At 46.3% G+C, this 14,375-nt stretch overlaps 1 protein-coding gene across 1 annotated transcript in view; it reads left to right on the top strand.

Annotated features, from left to right (window-relative positions):
- Positions 1-14,375, top strand: part of TENM4 (teneurin transmembrane protein 4) — a 743,366-nt gene that overhangs the window by 141,382 nt on the left and 587,609 nt on the right. The window contains 1 exon segment of the mRNA XM_070425699.1: positions 13,188-13,243. The gene's annotated coding sequence lies outside the window, so the exon portion shown is untranslated.

Here is a 14,375-nt window from a genome sequence, read left to right as displayed (position 1 = left end):
ACAGCCTACAGATATGTTTTGGGGCTCATGTCCTGTTTTAAATATAAAGGTATCTACTTATATAAAAACCCTGGGTGTAACATTACGACCCGAGGCTCGACCAGCTGGAAGGAAGTCAGTCCTTCAGGGGTTGTCTTGGAAACAGCTGCGCCCTCCCCCAGCTGTTTCCCCGGTGGGCGAGGTTTCAGGCATGAACCCGCCCTCAGAGCGGAGCATGGAAGTACTGAGTCCTGGGTTGCCTTGCCAAGGGCTGCGTCCTCCCCCAGCTGTTTCCCACGAGGCCTGAGGGAAGAACCCACCCTCAGAGCGCCAGGAGCACCCAGCAGCAGCCAGTCCTGAGTTGCTGAGGCGGAGGCCACAGCATGGTAGAACTCTGGGTCTGGCCCAACAGGGGGTGTGGCCGGCCTTCAAACCAGACCCTGACAGTATGGAGGAGGCAGCCCCATTCCTCACAGAATCTGCTGTTGGATAGCTTGTTGTCAGTGGCCTGCCAGCCAGTAACCCCATTCATCTGCACCCCGGACCCTGACAGGAGGGAGGAGGGAGCCCCATTCCTCACGGAATCAACAGGTGGACAGCTTGCTGTCAGGGGCCTGCCAGCTAGGAATCCTATTCACCTGCATATCTGTATAAAGTTTTAATACATTATATTAGAGGTGGTGGTGGTACTGTTTTATCCACAGCGTCTACAGGAATTGCTGCAAATTTACTTCTCGGTGGAAGCACCTTTCATTCCCAATATAAATTACCGATTCCATTAAATGAAACTTCAATTTCTAGACTCGATATAAAGAGTGAAGTTGCTAAAACTATTAAAAAGGTCCAACTTCTCATTATTGATGAATGCACCTTGGCATCCAGTCATGCTATAAACACCATAGACAGATAACTAAGAGAAATTATGAGTCTGAATGTTATATTTGGAGGGAAAGTTCTCCTTCTTGGAGAGGATTTTCGACAATGTCTCAGTATTGTACCACATGCTATGCGATTGGCCATAGTACAAACAAGTTTAAAGTACTGCAATGTTTGGGGATGTTTCAGAAAGTTGTCTATTACAACAAATATGAGATCAGAGGATTCTGCTTATAGTAGATGGTTAGTAAAACTTGCAGATGGCAAACTTGATAGCAGTTTTCATTTAGGAATGAATATTATTGAAATCCCATATGAAATGATTTGTAATGGATCTATTATTGAAGCTACCTTTGGAAATACTGTATCTATAGATAATATTAAAAATATATCTAAATGTGCAATTCTTTGTCCAAAAAATGAGCATGTTCACAAATTAAATGAAGAAATTTTGGATATACTTGATGGAGATTTTCACACATATTTGAGTGATGATTCCATTGATTCCACAGATGATGCTGAAAAGGGAAATTTTCCCATTGAATTTCTTAATAGTATTACTCCTTCAGGAATGCCATGTCATAAACTAAAATTGAAAGTGGGTGCAATCATCATGTTATTGCGAAATCTCAATAGTAAATGGAGTCTGTAATGGTACCAGATTTATTATCAAAAGATTATGACCTAACATTATTGAAGCTGAAGTATTAACAGGATCTGCAGAGGGAGAGGTTGTTCTGATTCCAAGAATTAATTTGTCCCCATCTGACACTGGCCTCCCATTTAAATTGATTCGATGATGGTTTCCCGTGATACCAGCATTTGTGATGACTATTAAGAAATCACAAGGACAAACTCTAGACAGAGTAGGCATATTCCTGCCTGAACCTGTTTTCGCACATGGTCAGTTATTTCTCTTGAGTTTGAAGAGCATGTGACGTTACAGTTAAAGTTCTAAGTACTTCATCACAAGGGAAATTAGTAAAGCACTCTGAAAGTGTTTTCACTCTTAATGTGGTGTACAGGGAGATATTAGAATAAGTTTAATCACTTTATCAGTCATTGTTTGCATCACTGTTGTTTTTATATCATGTTTTTGTTGTTTTCATATCATGTTTTTGTTGTTTTCATATCATGTTTTTGTCATTTTTATATCATGCCTCTGTTGTTGTTATATCCTTTTGTTACTGTTCATTTATTAATAAATTTATATATTATTTTCATATACATTTTACTAATTTCCTTTAATCTCTCACACTTCTATTATAAAGGGCAAATAGCAATATTAAAATATCTCTGCTAATTAATTCCCTTTTATAAAAATATATATTTTATCAATTTTTTACAGAGAGGAAGGGAGAGGAATAGAGAGTTAGAAACATTGATGAGAGAGCAAACATCGATCAGCTGCCTCCTGCACACTCCCCACTGGGGATGTGCCCGCAACCAAGGTACATGCCCTTAGTGGGAATCAAACCCGGAACCCTTGAGTCTGCAGGCCGATACCCTATCCACTGAGCCAAACCGGTTAGGGCAATTAATTCCCTTTTAATGTGCATGAATTTTGTGCACCGGGCTACTAGTTTAATATAAAAACCAGGACACTTTGCAAAAAATATGGATTTTCATCATCTCTTAGAAAGTCAGATTTAGCAACACGAGGCTGCCCTGCTCTGCCCACTTTGCAGAGCCACCTCTCAAGTGCACTGTTCTCCAAATCCACTACATAAGACCATCGTGTCACTTCCCGGAGCCATGGTTTCACACCTCGGTGTGGCGTCCTCCATGGGTACTGAATGGTGGCTGCTCCTTTCGGAGGGGCATGAGTTCTTGAGTTTGCCACAGTCCCCACCCCTCCTTATTGCCTTCCTCCTAAAGGCATTTGGGTTTACCACCCTGGACCTTCCCCTTCACTGAAACCCGAAGTTCATATCCTTAGGTTTCGCATGAGGCATATATAATACGTACTCACAAACTACTGATTTATACAAGTGCAGGGCACAGGGTAGGGGACAAGGTCCCATCTGGTTCCTTCCCCCTTCCAATATTCCCACAGCAGGACTGTAGAAGTTAGTGTGGCCATTGCCAGTTTACAGATGAGGAAGCCAAGGCTCAGGGAAGTAAAACAATGGTCCCTGTAATGGTTTGGAGGCTCAAGCACTTGGGAGTCAGCTCTACAGAGTGGGCAGAGCATGACCGGCGGTCTCTGCCCCTTCAGGGACTCCAGTTTCCTCCTCTGTAAAGTCAGGTCATTGCCCTAAATCAGAGATTCTTAATGTGAACACATGGCTGGGGAAAAAGTTAGCGTTTTCTTCCATTGTGGATGGAGGCAATAAACCACAATAACATTAGAAGTCTCCTGGACTTTGTTACCAGGAGGAATCAGATATTGTTGTTGGAGATACATCAGAATAGCATTTGCACTCATTACTCCTTCAAGGCTAGGAGGTTTATTAGACCTGCCTCTAGATTTTGTTATAAATATTGACTTATAAAAGAAATAAAAATATTAGTGTATCACAGAGTTATGAGTTTAACATTTTGATAACCATTTCAATACAATTGGTTCCCACTATCATCCTAGGGATTTTATTTTATGCATTTAGAAACATTTTTCTGGGAAAGGTATCCCAGATGTTTTCCAGTTACTTGAATACATGGGACTCCAGGACCCTTGAGTTTCAGGCCCAGGGGCACTCATTTAGCAGCCCAGTCCACACTGTGTCCACACCTGTGGTAGCTCCAGGGGCCATTCCCTGGACCCTGTCTGCCTAGTTGGCATTCACTTACCTCAGGCCAATGTCTCCCAATTTGTTGGTGGTCGAAGATGTCCGATAAGGCTGGACAGGGCCAGAGGAGCAGGGATGGAGTCCCCATCTGAGCCTTGGCACCCCCTGAAGCCCCTGTGCTGGGGAGTGCTGGGTGCTCGGCTCAGTGTACAGACACTCAGTCTCCACCCACCCACCTGGGTCCTTCCCTGCAGATCCTTGTGCAGGAACCCTGCCTGGGGGCCTGGGCACTTCTTGTCATTTTGCTGGGAAGGAAGCCAAGCTGTAGAGAGGGCAAAGGCCTCGTCAGGGTCAGAGGAGGGACCAGAGCCCATCCAGGCTGATGTCCATTTCCTGGAACACATGACCCCTTCTCGGCTTACCTGGGGGCAGCCTTTCCCTGTGAAGGTGCATCTTCACGTCTTCTTTTCTTACACATTCCTACTCAGCACTTTTCTTTGGAGAGCTTACTTCTCCGTCCTTTTTCTCAATAGTATTTATTTTTATTTATTTGTTTGTTTGTTTTAACAGTTCAGATTTTCTCCTAAGAGCTCAGTTTTGTCCCTTAGGGAGCTTCACTGCTGAGTTTTCAGACCCCTTCTACACATCAGAAGAAGGCTGCAAATTAATTGGCTATTTCCTGAAATCTCCATAGCAACTATTGGAATTCATCTAAATTCAGCTTTGACCCTGGAGATAGGGGAAAGGTCTAAGCTTGCAGTCTCATCATATTGATTATTCTTTCATCAAATATTGATTGAGCCTTTGTGTCAGGAATCAGGCCGGGCAGTGGGGATAACAAGGTGACACAGTCCCTGTCCACCTGGGGCTTCCTCTCAAGACAGACAGTGAACAGGTAGTTCAGGGCTGCAGACTGTAACAAAAGAGCAGTGGGCCCTTTGAGGAGCTGACTGCCTAAGGTTCATCAGCAAAAGCCGTTCAAAGTATATGCCCTTTAAGCTGAAACCCAGAAGGTAAATAGAAATGAGCTGGGGAAGTTCTAGACATCAGAGCAGCATGTGTGTCAATACAGGAAATAGAAGAGAATAAGGAGAGAAGCAGACAGGGAGGTTGGAGGGATAGAGAGGGCCCAACAAGGAAGACTGTATAAACAGATGGAGAGTTTGAATGTATCTTGAGGACCGTGGAAAGCCACCAAACTTTTAACAGAAGAAAGACATGATCAGATAGCGCTTTTTAAGACCAGGCTTGGTGCAGGAGAAGGCTCAGGGGGATGCGAAGCGAGGCAGGGAAACTTGCTAAGAGAGTCTTGTCATGAGAGAAGATGGTCTTTTGGGCTAAGGTGTTATCTGATTGGTACAGACCTGGGGATGGATTTGAGAGCCTCTATAAGGGGGACAAAGTGGCCAATGAGCAGGAAAAAGTCAAACCCAGAAAGGTTCCGCCTTCTTCCTGTCTCCCAAGTGTCCATAGGTAGCTGAGACCATGACCTCACCCGGCAGGGCAGGCAGACCCTCCGTGGCTGCCATGCACCCTTGATGCTCCGTGGCATCAGCCCTGTGTCTTCATTGCTTGGTGCCTGAAGTTGTGGGAAAATCTGAGCAGATACAGACAGAAGGGTGGGGCAAGCAGCACTGCCCCATCATTCCATTCTTTATGTCACTCAGGTCTTCTTTATTGAGAATTGACATGGTAAATCTAACTTCTGTGCTCCCTGCCATCCCTGAGTTCATGATAGAGTTCCCCAAATAAATATGTGACAATTAAATGTGAGAAGTCTAGGATCACGAGCAGAGGTGACATGCAAAATATTTAACAGCCTGGACGGCAGGTCACATGCCTCTGTCATAATGACTCAGGAGGAGCCGGGGGCCTTCCATGTACCACACCTTAGCCTCTGGACTGTGGGGGCAGGGGACAGTGTCCTGAGAGGAGCTCAGGTCCTGGTGGGAGGCATCCAGGAGCTTGGGCAGTGACTACATAGCAACTGGTGTGGAAGTATTTCCATATTTTAGCCATAGGCACAACCGTCTTGTGTGTACTTGCTGATCTAGACTGGGAGTCTGGGAAGGCTTCTCAGAGGAAGTGACATTTGAGCTGAGATATGAAGGAAGGGCCTGCTCAGCTGGGAGTAGTGGTAGCAGAATCAGCTTGTGTAAATGCTCTGAAACAGAACAGACAGTGAGATGTTTGAGGAAATGAAAGGGGAGGGGCATATGGTGAGAGGAGACAGAGCTACCAGCAGGAGCCAGGCTCTCTGGGCCCTGGAGATGGGGGTGGGATCACATTTTCAGGATGCAGGGAGGCCATGTTGGGAGGCCACTGCAGAGGTTCAGGTGAGAGATCACTGTGGCATGGACTAAGGTAGTGCAGGCAGAGATGGTGAGAAGTGGACAGGATTGAGAGAGTTAGAACCAGCAGAATTTGATGATGGGTTAATATGGGGATGAAGTGAAGGGGTGGGGTGTCATGGGGTGGCCTAGGTTTCTAGTTTGTGCTTCAAGTGGCATCACTCACTGAGATGGAGACCAGCAGAAGAGGACCCTTTGGAGGTCAAGATTAGAGGTCATGGAGAGTTTGAGGCTGACAGGTCAGTCTCAGTGCCTAGACACAGTCTTCTAGTTTCTGCTCTAAGGAATCAGGGCAAGTCACTTCGCCCATCTGAGGCTCCTTGTCCTCAACTATAAAACTGGGGAAGTAACACCTGCTTTATAGGGTTGTTGTCAAGGTTGTTATGAACTTGGATGGGAAGCACCTCACCCATCATAAGCAGGCAATGACCATTGGCAGCCACTGGCAGCAATTTATTTTAATTAAGCATATATGCTCAGGAATCTTACAAGGTCCTGTTATAATGAGGCTCATCTGGTTCATTTCCTCCTTTCCGAAATAAAGTTCTGAGTCCGTGACTGTGGTGGTGATGAGGACGATGGTGAAGATGATGGTGGTGATGATGATTCTGTTTCCTCGGCTGTTTGAAGCATATTAAGCATCTGCCTCCATCATTTGAGGAACTGGTGTTGTGCAGGGGAAGGATCACTGGGCTCAGATTCAACTATTTGCGCTCCATTCCTGCCTCGGCAGCCTTGGGCAGGTCATGGAGTCTCTCTGAGCCTTAGTTTCTCCAGTTGTGCAGTGGGAGGGGGGGGTGTTATTACCTCCCAGGATGGTTATAGAATTCAAACTGAATGGCTTTGTGTGGAGTTAATGTAATGCCCATTGCCAGATGCATGGTTGTGCTTTAAAGCTACTGCCTCGCTCTTTCTTATGTGACCCTAGTTCTTGTGCCTTAGGGAAGTGGGAAGTGGCATCAGGCCCTTCCCAGGGGGACCTCAGCCTCACTTCTGCCTTCTCCTGCTATCCCCTGTCCATCCATGTGGCCCAGCCAGGAAGGCAACACCACTTCTTCCTCATGCACCCTCCCTCGGCCTGGAATTCCCTTGTCCTACCCTCTGCCGGTCAAATGCCTTTTGAGCCTCCAGGGCCCAGGCAAGTGCCACGTTTTTCACGAAGCTTTTCTGATTCTGCAGAGGAGACTCTGCACTCTGTCTCTTGCCCCATAGCGCTGTCACTTGGCCCTCCTTTGGACACATCAAGCACTCAGCTCTGGGCTACAGCACAGACCTGTGTCCTTGACTATAGACCTCTTGGACCCACAACCTTGCTGTTACAATCTCATACCTACCCTCAAACCTGAACCCGGGTTCACACACAAAGATAATTTAACTGAATAGGATTGAATTAAGTTGACTGATTGAGGCTGGAGCAGCATCTCAGCCCCCTGACCATGGCTCCAGGCGAGGGCCGTGAAACAGCACAGGGATGGAAAGGCCTGCAGCAAAGGATGCTCTGGCCCGGCTACTAGTAAGTCATCCAGGTTTTGGGTGGATGGTTTTGTACTTGATGCCTGAGAGGACCCTTGTCAGGGCAGCTCCATGGTAGCCATGCCCACAACGGTAACTAGGCAACTGAGGTCATGCTGCTGTGAGGAGCTGGGCAGGGGCACTAGCAACCTCATGAAAAAGTCAGAGACCCTCCCATTTGGCCTGGGTCAGCCTCAGCTCCATGGCTCTCCCTGACCCAGCCTCACCCCTCCAGTCCATCCTCACTGCAGCCAGAATGATAGCTCTGAAGGACACACCTGGCCCTGTCATTGCCCAGCTTAAAACCCGTTGATGGATGAGCCCATTACTGGAACCGGGACTGCTAGGCCCTCCAGGCTCCTGCCCTGAATCCTTCCTAGTGCCCATGCTCCTTCTGCTGCTTGCTCTTCTCAGAGTGGGTCCACATTCCCTACCTCCTCCCATGGACCTTTCTGTTTTGCAAACACTGTGCTCATGAGTCCTGTTTGAAATCTGTCTTCCCCAGTCGCATCCTGGTAGACTTGACCCCTTCATGGCTGGATCCCACTGTAGATCACAGTCTCTCCCATCCCCTGCTCTCCCCTCATGCTACCTGTAACACATGGTACCTGTTAGTGCTGGGAGCATGTCTCATTCACCATCATTAGCAGTGGGAATTCTAAGAGTGGTGCATGCTGTTCTGACCTGACTTGCAGGCCCAGCTAGTTTTTTGAGAAATGCTCTTCCACAGAATTCTCACAACAGCCATGGAAAGTGGGGATAAGGATCTCCATTCTGTAGATGAGGAAGCTCAGAGAGGTTAAGTCGATTTCTCCCTGTCACACAGCTCATCAGAGTCAGAGATGGGATTTGAACATGGGTCAGGCCCATGCCATTTCCATCTTCCTGGCCACCAATTCTAACCGGGGTCTGACCCACAGGGGAGGCAGCCAGCAATGGCTTGTTGATGAAAGGATAAGCCTGAGGCTGCTCGGTAGAAAAGTTGATGTTACAAGGAGAGCTGACCAGCTTGGCTTTTAAAAATTAAAAAGACTCTCTTACATGGTTCCATGGGTCTGGTTAAAAGAAGTGAGGAGATCATGCAACATTTTAGGTTATCATTGGATTTTCCATGTTTTTAGGTAAATAAATAAAACCCATCCTTATCTCTGCCACACAGCATAGAAAATGACCTATCTCTGAAAGCAACTTGAGTCTCCCTGACTGGGGTCAACTTGGGTTGGGGGCCCAGAGGAGGACTCGGCCAGCCTTCCAAAGGCCAGCTAAGGCATTGGCATTTCACTCTTCCTCCACCAAGCTGTGGGGGGTTGTGAGGTTGTTTGGGCCAAGGCCCTGTGTCCAGAGGGCAGTTTCCTCATTCTAAATAGCTTCATACCGTCCTATTCTCACACACAAAAAAGAAATCTGACCAAGAGGAAGTGAAAAAGGAAAAATCTTTGACTCTGAAATACCCAGAAGAAAGCTAAAGTGAGTAGGTTTCAAGGACCTAGCAGCTGAAGTCCATGAAAACAATATCTACTCACTGACAATGACCAAGCTGGAAACTATGTATCACATCCTCTAGGAGAGCTGCTCCTCATTCAGACACCTTGTGGTAATAGACAGTCACTTGGATCAATAGTTTCCTGAGATCAGTGTCCACATCTGAAGAGGAGGTGCTTAGAACTCAAGAAGCATCTCAGAGCCCAGGGTTCCTGAGACCTTGTGGGAGGGGCAGGAGGGACTGACTTCCTGAAGGGAGGCATGTGCCTGTGCGCCCCCCTTCTCCAGCCCTGCTCTGGGAGTCATTGGTGCCCTTCGCCTGCAGATCCTGACTCATTCAGGCCTAGAGTCTATCCAGATAGAGTGGGAAACCCAGCAGAACCTCAGTCCTCCTACTGGGTGGAGCCTGGAAGTTCAGGTACCTTTTTCCAGTTCCAGAGTAACTAGGGCTGACTAAGGACATCCCGTTACCCACTTCATTCCCAGTAAATAGCCAGGAAGCTACTTAGTCACGGGTGAGGGAGGATGGTTGGTCTTCTCTGAGGAGATGGTGATGAAGCTGAGAGGACTGGGGGTGGGGGGTGGGTGTGAATCTGGATTAGCCAGTAGAGGGAGAGCAGACAACTCCGCATGGAGAGGGCACAATACGCCCAGGACCTTGGGTTGGGAAGACGTGTGACTTATCTGAAGATCTGAAAGGAAGCCATGTGGTTACGTGCAGAGACTGGGGGAAGATGGATGTATTCAGAGACCCAAGTAGTGCCAACAACTGTGTGCTAGTCGCGGCCTATCAGGCACAGGGGCACATGACGGACTTTGAACATGATCTTCCATGGAATAGGCAGCTGTTAACGGTGAGATGATCCCATTTTCATTTTAAAAATCCTTTAGTTTCTGGGTGGTGAGAAAATTGGAGAAGAGGATGTGGGGAGAAGAGTTAGGATGTGCTGTGGTCTAGGTGAGAAATTGTGGTGGTGGCAGTGGAGAGGGGTAAATGTGAGCAGGAGTAAGGTCTGCTTAGGAAGTGGGACAGAGAGGACTTGGTGGCTCGTTGGCTATGGGTAGTGACATGCAGTGAGATGTCAAGGCAGGCAGGCTTCTGGTGGGGCCTCTACTAGATGCTGGTGCCACTCACAGTGATTAAACAGGCAGAAGAAAGCAGAAGGCAAGAATCAAGGCAAAAGACAAATGGCAAGCCCTATGTACCAAACAAGAAAGAGACTAACTTCTGACCGAGAAATGGGGAAAGGACAGTGACCTTGAAGTTCCTAAAACAAGTAGTGCAAATGGCCATGAAACAGAAAAAAATATTCAACTGATATCCAAAACATGGAGATTAAAATATCTAGGCTCCATTTAATGCATCACATTGGCAAAGGGAAGAAGAAGGAGAAGGAGAAGGAGAAGGAGAAGGAGGAGGAGGAGGAGGAGGAGGAGGAGGAGGAGGAGGAGGAGGAAAAGGGGAAAGGGAAGGGGAAGGGGAGGAGGAGGAGGAGGAGGAGGGGAGGAGGAGGAGGAAGAAGAAGAAGGGAGCCCTCGAATGCCTCATATTGATGAGAGCATGAGGAATTGGCATGTCCATATATTGCTGGTAGAAATATAAAGTGATGCAGTATTTTGTGGGAAGCAGTTAATATTTTTTTAAATGTTAAGCTGTATATATGCACAAATATTAGGGCATATTTACCACTAGAGAAAAATTGGAAACCACCTATATGTCAATCAGTAAGAGATTAATTGTGTATCTATGTAACCACTTAAAAATAAGATTAAAATTAGTGTGAATAGCATGATCCCATTTGGTAAAGTATCTGGATGTGTTGTTTGTGGATGTCTGTGTGGGGGGTATTTATCCTAGAAGGTTGAGAAGGGAATATATCTAAAATCATATTGTGAGTGGTAGGTGAGTTTTTTTATATTTAATGTACTTGGGTAAGATGAAAAAATAATATTTTAAACAAAGAGAAGACAATAACTGCAATATGACAGAAACTGTGATTAAAGTGTTATCAAAGGGCCAGGCTGGCATTGCTCAGTGAATTGAGCATCCTCCCATGCACCAAGAGGTCACTGGTTCAATTTCCAGTCAGGGCACAGGCCTGGGTTCCAGGCTCAATCCTCAGTAAGGGGTGTGCATGAGGCAGCCAATCAATGTTTCTCTCTCATCGATGTTTCTGACTCTCCCTTTCCCTTCCTTTCTCTCTCTCTCTCAAAAAAATAAAATAAAAACACAAACAAACAACAACAACAAAATATTAAAAAATAAAAGTGTTACTGAACGGAACCCAGGGATGGGAGTGACAAATGCTGACTCAGGTGGCTAGAGAAGGCTTCCTGGAAGAGGTGTCATTGGATGGAGTATGAATAATCAGAGTTATGTTTGTTTGGTTTTTCTGTTTCTGCACATATTCAAGGAGACATGGAAACTTGACAAAGACAAAGCCTGAGCCAATTGTGCAGGCCTTTCCCTGAGTTTGCTCTCTGGTCATAAGAATTCCTGCCAATTAATTTTAAACCAGATGATAGGAAGTGGAAGCTTAGAGCTCTAGAAAGACACCAGCAGCTTCGGCCAGTGTGCCATGCAGTCACTTTGCCACTTTCCCCTAGCCCCTGGACCCAGTTGGGATTTTATCCTCATTGGCAGTGGCAATGGCATTCCTGGACACTCTGCTATCAGCCCTTTCTAGTTCCTTGGTTACTATCTTGAATCTTTGACTAAGAATCACTTTCACTTCACATTTTCTCAACTTGGTTTTAGCAATTATGCAGCTTCTTATCAAAGTGCCCTTTTGGGAACTTAAATATGCATTGATACGATCTACTTACTTACTGTGTGGAAAACCTGGTGACCCGACAGAACGGAATGACCTGCCTGGATTGGGAAAAGGAGCTTAATTGGTGGCCTGGTGCCACGGAATTGCAAATTTGGGGTTTGATGAGGACTGGAAGGGAAACTGAATACACTCTCAGAGCACAGGGTCAGGAGTGGGCTGGTGGGCTCACGTCCCAGTGCCTTCAGTTATTAGCGGTGTAATCTCAGGCAACTCTCTGGACATATAGTAATTGTTAATTGATTTTGCTGTTTCAGCTTTGAGATGTGACTTTGGTTCTAAGGTCTGGCTGCAGCATAGTGAGGGAGCTGAGACCATCCCTCCCCAGAGAAAGTAGGCACCACTGGGAGCAGGGTGGTACAGGGATGAGCATTTAAATTTCAGAAGTTATTTCTTTAATGAGTACTAAAAATATATATGTACTTACAGCACCCAAACCTATGACTTCATAGATAGTTTATATGGAATTGGCGTGATTAAGAATTCCTTTAAATTTGTTACCAACCATTTTGCAATTATGGAATCTTTCTTAGTGGCAAGGTTGCCTTTCACTGGACCGCAGAGAGAAGGGGGAGAGAAGTAAAGAGCTACTGGAACTTTTAAAAAATCCATTAACAATAAAGTTAAGCAAAAAAAAAAACATGAATCGATTTGGGAAAATTAAATGATAGCAGAGGTAAGATATCAATATAGTGAAAATGGTACCAAAATGACCGTAGCCGGCCGTGGCTGGGTCACTGAAACTCACTGATGGCAGTTTTCTCATCGGTAGTATTTCTCAGGGTGGTTATGAAGATCATGAGATAATGCTCCTCACTGGGCTCAGATGTGCACAGGGCCTACCAGGGACCTGAAAATTCTTAGGAAGACTGACAAAGGCATGGGAATAAAAATGGACCAATAATGCAGGCCACAGTGATGGGATAGCCCTGGGGACAGGGGAGGGGGATTACTGATGAGCAGGGTGCTTTTCAGTATAGTGCACTGTCACAGCCCTTCTCCACAAAATGGGAAACTCTATGTATAAAAGAAAAAAAATTTGGAAAAATACCCAAAATGTTAGACGTAAGTAGAGGAAGTGGCATTTTCCTCTGCTCTATTTCTCCTGGTATTTAATGGTGCTTTGCATTTTGGCCTCTGTGAACAATAAAAGTAACTGCCAGAATGATTGGAAGGCTGAGTTTTCAGTAGCAAGAGTTGGGCACCATCAGTGCCCTGTTTGTCATATAACTACCCATTATCATACTTCATCTCTGATTATCTCACTTCATTTTTGAAATCATTCCCTCCTTGTCCCTGACCATTAGCAATTTTCCCATTTACCTGGGATCATAAGTAGTTGGTAACCAATATGAGGTATAAACCGATGATGCATTTGAGTCCAGCAGTCTGGAGGGATTCATTGTCCTTCTCTTCTTGTTTTGCAGATGGAAACACTGAGACTCAGAGAGGACTGGTGATCTCTGCAGCACTCGGGCAGCAGGTAAGTGATAATGCTGAAAGTGAGCCTGACACACGATACAGGTCTCGCCGCGCCAATCTCTGCGGCCCGTTGTCTCAATCTTGTGACTTTTCTGATTTGTGCAATTCAAGTCAGGAAGTAAGATGAGTTGTTTTGAGGCGTTTAGGTATTATTTGCGCTTGCGGTTTCTGTTTGTTCCTACCGTCGGCTTGGAACCTTAACAGGTGAGTCTGTGAAGGCCTCTCAGGCATTGCCTGGACCAGATGGGATCTGTCCCTGAGAATGGCAGAGCTCATTCAAACCTGGCCCAGGTTGTGCCGAGTGTGACATCATTAAACCTTCAATAGACACAACTGCTGTGTCTAGAACAGAGAGCCCTGAACTAGGGTGTCAGGGGACCTGGGTTCCAGTCCCACCATAAGCTGCTCTGTGACCTTGAACGAGCCACTCAACTCGTGGTGTCCCTCGCTTTTCATTCTTTCTTTTAAACTTTCCCCTCAGAATATCCGGTGCCAGACTCTGTGCCAGGCATGGGGGATAACAAGGTACATACAACGCAGACTTTGCCCTTGAGGCACACATTGCCCAATTGATGAGCTCTTCCATTTCTTCATTACTGTCTCATCGTGAGAATTGCTAGCATCTGCTTTGGTGTTTACAATCAGTAGAACATTTTGCTATCTTCCCCGAAACTGCATAAGATGAAAAAAAAAAAAAATAGTGACTGCTCTTTTGCAGAGGAGAAAATGATGGCTTAGAGAGTTGGCCAAGGCCACATGGTGAATAAGGGTTAGCATTGACCTTGAAATCCAGAGCACCTGTTTCTGCCAAAAGCCACTGCTTCACCTGATGGCTGGAGCACTTGAGCAGGCATTTTAGTGACTCTGCCCCTCAGCAGGGGGTCAATGTTGGGGTGACCAGCACTAGGACGGCCCCCATGCCGATGGAGGAATTCCTTTCTGCGAGGAGTACTCTCCTGTGTGTGGTGGGTTAATCCAGAAACCAAGGCCTTCTCTGCCTGAGAGTGAGGGCAGCCTTGGGCCCTGGGTAAGCTGATAACCAGAGGAAAACATGCAGAGGGCCCAGGGCCAGGCCCACCACCGCTGGGAGCTGGGAAGCAGCATAACAGAGAGAGTCTGCCCAGGGCCTGGAT

This window comes from Myotis yumanensis, unplaced genomic scaffold, assembly GCF_028538775.1.
Source record: "Myotis yumanensis isolate MYYU_CA2020_CCGP unplaced genomic scaffold, mMyoYum1.0.hap1 SCAF_10, whole genome shotgun sequence".
NCBI classification, from domain to species: Eukaryota; Metazoa; Chordata; class Mammalia; order Chiroptera; family Vespertilionidae; genus Myotis; species Myotis yumanensis.
Note: the sequence above shows the minus strand (reverse complement) of the source record. Positions and strands in the feature narration are given on the sequence as shown.